We start from the raw sequence: 5,757 nt of genomic DNA on the forward strand, positions 1-5,757 counted from the left end.
ATTAGAGCCAGATCTATTTGGAGTGAAGTTAAGAAAAACCTCGGCAGGGGTAGTGGATGTTTGGGATCCTCTTCTATAAATTACAATTGGTGCTCGATTTGATATCTGAAGTTGCGAGATTATTGTTGACCAAAGGTATTAAGCGATATGAGGCAGTGGCAGGTAGATGGAGTTAGGCTGCAGATCATTATCTCATTCAATGACAGTACAGGCTTGAAGGGCTGAATGGCCTCTTTCTTCCTATGTTTTCCAGGTTGAGTTGAGCTAAAATAAAGCTTTTTTTTGGCACCTAAAAGCCACTGGGGCCTGGAATGGTTTGGATTGTCTCGGTACGCCCCCCAGTATCTGGGATTCTGCTGCTGTGCAATGGTGGCCAGGTGAATCCGAAGCCTTTAAACCTCCATCGAGAGCCGAAGGGCCTGTACTGCGCTGTAATGTTCTATGTTCTATGTCCCACTGCTCACCTGAACCCTGAGGGATTCCCTGTTGGTAACCTCACAGAGCTGCCTAGATGTGAGAGGGAGTGGGGAGGGAATTCTCGATTAGAAAGAAGGGCTGAGATTTTCCGGTCCCACTGAGGTTTATGGCGTTTCGCGTGGCTCGCCCGCACCGCCACCAGGGGGAGGTGTGGGCGGAGTCACCTTCAGCAGATCCAGAAGGTCCCACCGAAGGAAGGGCTGGAAAATCCCACCCGAGATCACACTGACTCTTCCTAGAACTGACAATGTTGCGATCAAATTACCAGAAGTGGATTGCCTGTTCAATTCATTATTAAACTTTTCAACAATTTAAAAAAACAAATTTTCTCATAGTCTTCTGTATCCAAACTTGAAAACCATTTCTGTACTCATTAATGCAGAAGTATTGTTGAGAAGAATTGCCAGACCTTTTTAATATCTGTGTTGTTATAAAGTAAATCTTGTTAAGAAGAATATTGGGATTTTAGTCATATTCTCTGGTGGCCCCTTTCCTTCAGCGAGAGTTAGATTAGTTCTTCAGACCCATTTATGTGTGAGTGAGGCCTGTCTTTCTCAACATTATGCAAGTGATGTTCTGAGCCATTCAGGAGGCCATTCAGCCTATCGGGTCTGCACCAGCCCTTGGAAAGGACACTCAACTTAAGCCCACACCTCCACCCTATCCCCATAACCCAGTAACTCCACCTAATCTTTTGGACACTAAGGGGCAGTTTAGCACGACCAGTCCACCTAACGTGCGCACCTTTGGTCCGTGGGAGGAAACCGGAGCACCCGGAGGAATCCCACACAGACACGGGGAGAAGGTGCAGACTCATTGATGCACCAACAATAATACACGACGAGTTGATAAAGTTAACTGAGGCTTTAATACACTAAACAGCAAACCTCCAGCCTCTAGACCCGAACTGGGGCCGGAGGCGGAGACTTGCCACTCTTTTTTTAACAGACAATTTTATTGAGGTATTTTTGGCATTGTAAACAGTAACAATATACATTAGTGTGCAGATACCAATTACAAAAAACATAGTGCAAATAACAGTACTACTCTCGCAGATAGACCCGCCTATTCTTCCCCCTACTCTACACTATTCTACCCCCCCCCCCACCCTGCTGACGATTAGTCCCCCGCGAAGAAGTAGATGAATGGTTGCCACCTCTGGGCGAACCCCGATAGCGATCCTCGGAGGGCGAATTTGATTTTTTCCAAGCCGAGAAAGCTTCCCATGTCTGACAGCCATACTTCGGTCTTTGGGGGCTTTGAGTCCCTCCAGGCCAACAGTATTCGTCGCCGAGCTATCCGGGAAGCAAAGGCTACAACGTCAGCCTCTGTCCCCTCCTGTACTCCCGGGTCTTCTGACACCCAAAAATCACCACCTCTGGACTCATCGCCACCCTTGTTTTCAGTATCCGGGATATGACGTCCGCAAATCCCTGCCGGTATCCCCTGAGTTTTGGACATGCCCAGAACATGTGGACATGGTTCGCTGGTCCTCCCCCACATCTAGCACACTTGTCCTCCAGCCCAAAGAATTTGCTCATCCGGGTCACCGTCATGTGGTCCCGGTGAACTACCTTGAACTGAATCAGGCCGAGCCTAGCACGTGTTGCGGTTGCATTTACCCTCCTCAGAGCGTCTGCCCATACGCCTCCAACTCCCCACCAAGCTCCTCCTCCCACTTGAGTTTCAGTTCCTCGGTCCCTGTGTCCTCCACTCCCATAAGCTCCTTATAAATATCCGAGACTCTCCCCTCTCCTACCTCACCCCTGGAAATTACCCTGTCCTGGATCCCCCTTGGTGGAAGGCGTGGAAAGGACGGGACCTGTCTACGTACGAAATCCCGCACCTGCAAGTAACGAAAGTCATTCCCCCTCGCCAGCCCGAACTTCTCCTCCAGCGCCCTCAAGTTCGCGAAGCTCCCTTCCAGGAACAAGTCGCCCATCCTTCCCACCCCCGCCCTCCGCCACGCTCGAAACCCACCATCCATCTTCCCCGGGACAAATCGGTGGTTGTCACATATTGGGGACCAGACCAACGCTCCCACTTTCCCGCATGCTTCCTCCATTGGCCCCAAATCCGCAAAGCCGCCACCACTATAGGGCTGATGGAGTACCTGGCCGGCGGGAGCGGCAGGGGAGCCGTGACCAGGGCTGCCAAGCTGGTGCCCCTGCACGAAGCATCCTCCAGCCGCTGACTTGACACTCTTATACAGAAAGCCCCGAGGGGAGAAGCCACAGGCAGATCCCACCTGGACATGCCCAGGCATGTATGGTACAGTACAGACCAGCCAATACAGTCACGTGGTTAACCACACTCCGCACAGACAGTCACCCAGGGCTGGAATTGAACCTGTGCCCCTGGAGCTGTGAGGCAGCAGTGCTAGCCACCGTGCCACCCAATAATCCACCTCACAGAGAGAAAAATAAAGATTGGAGTAAGAGAGAGAGGAAGGAGGCTGAAAGGAAAGTTCTAGGTGCCACCATGGCTCTGCAGTTTAAATGGCTCTCTTTCTGGGCCAGAGAGTTTGGATGTCATTAACAGTCCATAATTAATAATTAATAACACTGGAAATAAAATTGGAAACTTTAATTGCATGGTACTTCTAGCACAGTGGTTAGCACTGTTGCTTCACAGTGCCAGGCACCCGGGTTCGATTCCCATGTCTGCGTGGGTTTCCTCCGGGTGCTCCGATTTCCTCCCACGGTCCAAAGATGTGCAGGTTAGGTGAATTGGACATTCTGAATTCTCCCTCAGTGTACCCGAGCAGGCGCCTGAATGTGGCGACTAGGGGCTTTTCACAGAAACTTAATTGCAGTGATAATGTAAGCCTACTTGTGACAATAATAAAGATTATCATTATTACTGTTCTTTTAGGTTAAGGAGATGCAGGAGCCTGTGTTTGTCTGAGGAGTTGGCCTGGATTCTTCTGTCACCAGTATTATTACATGGGATATTAAGTAACGTCCCTCATTTAATGTTTTAACAGCACAACTGCACCCACTCGCACTCCTTCTCTGTTTCCTCACATCCACACATGTGTACTAAATAACTTAATGAAATTATTCAGCAACCCTTAACCAGCTAATGATAATAATCACTTAATGTCACAAGTAGGCTTCAATGAAGTTACTGTGAGAAGCCCCTAGTCGCCACATTCCGGCGCCTGTTCGGGGCGGCCAGTACAGGAATTGAACCCACGCTGCTCCTTGTGCTGCATTACAAGTCAGCTGTTTAGCCCACTGTGCTAAACCAGCCCCCAACTGGATATTAAAGGGAGAAGTTGAAGGTTTCAGTGTGTGGTTGTTTGGGGATTTCCTTTTAATACTGTTCACCAAAAGTCCCTCGAATTCCTCTTTTGAAGTTTTAGATAAGCTGGTTTCTGCTCCAACATTCTACCTGCCCTCCTGTACGAAATCAGTGTTCATTTTTAAATGTGTCGCTGTCAACTATGTATCAACAAACTATTTGGCCATAAGCTGTCCTAAAATAACCTCACAAGCCCATATCCTCTCAAAGACACATGTACACACATGCATACACACAAACACGCATCCGGACACACACAAACACACAGACACACACAAATACACACACATACGCACAAACACACACAGATAACACATACACACATATATACACAGACAGATACACAAACACAGACACACGCAAACACACTCAGACACACACACAGATACGCAAGCAGACACACACAAACACAGACACACACAAATACACACATATGCAAACGCACTAACATAAAAACACGCAAACACACATAAACACACACACAGACGCACACAAACAAACACACATGTACACACAAATACACACGTACATACACACATATACAACCATGGTAACTTAAAACAAGCAAACGCACGGTAGCACAGTGGTTAGCACTGTTGCTTCACAGCGCCAGGGTCCCAGGTTCGATTCCTGGCTTGGGACACTGTCTGTGCAGAGTTTGCACATTCTCCCCGCGTGTGCGTGGGTTTCCTTCGGGTGCTCTGGTTTCCTCTCACAAGTCCCGAAAGACTTGCTGTTAGGTGAATTGGACATTCTGAATTTTCCCTCAGTGTACCCAAACAGGTGCCGGAATGTGGCAACTACGGGATTTTCACAGTAATCTCATTGCATGTAAATGTAAGCCTACCTGTGACAATAATAAAGATTATTATTATAAACGCGTTTCTTCAGCATTTTCTGTTTCTATTTCAGATTTCCAGCACCTGCAGTATTTTATTTTTATTTTACTAATCTGGTTGTTGCCACATTGCTACCTATGGGATCTTGCTCTGTGTAAATCGATCGTGTCGCGTCTTTTCGTCCGACGTCATTTCGTCCAACGACACTTCGTCCACGTCTTTTCGTCCAACGTCTTTTTGTCCGCCCGTCTTTTGGTCCAACGTCACTTCGTCCAATTAACCAATTGCAAATCAACTCCGTATAAAAGCATTTAATTGATAGAAAGCAGGCACAATACAGCAAGTGAATTTAATTGCTAAAATGCAAGTAATTGATGAAATTCAAGTAAAATACAAGCTTAAAAATGCAGTTAAAAAGTTAAAAAATCTAAAAATGCAGTTAAAAAGATCTAAAAGTTTACTACTGATGAATTCTCGAAATTACTTAAAATTGATGTAAATTGTGAGCAACATTCCTCAAGAAATCAATTTTCGCTGTGGGATCCTTTAACGAGGCTCGTTAAAGGGGAGAGAACGATAATAACTATCCTTTAACGAGAGAACGATAATAACTATCCTTTAACGAGGCTCGTTAAAGGAAAGAGGCCGGTAATAAAGATCCTTTATTGTATATTATGTGCATTAGAGAAGATTTCCATGTACAAAAGTTAAAGTGGAGTGGTGCTACTAAGCAAGTTACTAAAAGTCAAGTTACAAAAAGTCTTTGACAAAAAAAATCATCCAGCAAAAACACGTAAAAAGTCACAAAAAATCTTTGACGAAAAAAATCACCGGACAAAATGACGTTGGACCAAAAGACGGGCGGACAAAAAGACGTTGGACGAAAAGACGTGGACGAAGTGTCGTTGGACGAAATGACGTCGGACGAAAAGACATAGCACCAAATCGATTGCCATGAGCACTACATCACAACATCTCAAAAGTACTTCATTGGCTGTAAAATACTCTGGGATAATTTGAGGCCAATCGGCGCTCAGGTCACAATAGAAATGCCAGTTTTTTTTTTATTGTATGATTCAATGGATGGCGATCCGGAGCAGCAACTTTTTCTGAAATTCCCCTCACTCACCGTGGG

Source organism: Scyliorhinus canicula, chromosome 19 (assembly GCF_902713615.1).
Source record: "Scyliorhinus canicula chromosome 19, sScyCan1.1, whole genome shotgun sequence".
Classification (NCBI taxonomy): domain Eukaryota; kingdom Metazoa; phylum Chordata; class Chondrichthyes; order Carcharhiniformes; family Scyliorhinidae; genus Scyliorhinus; species Scyliorhinus canicula.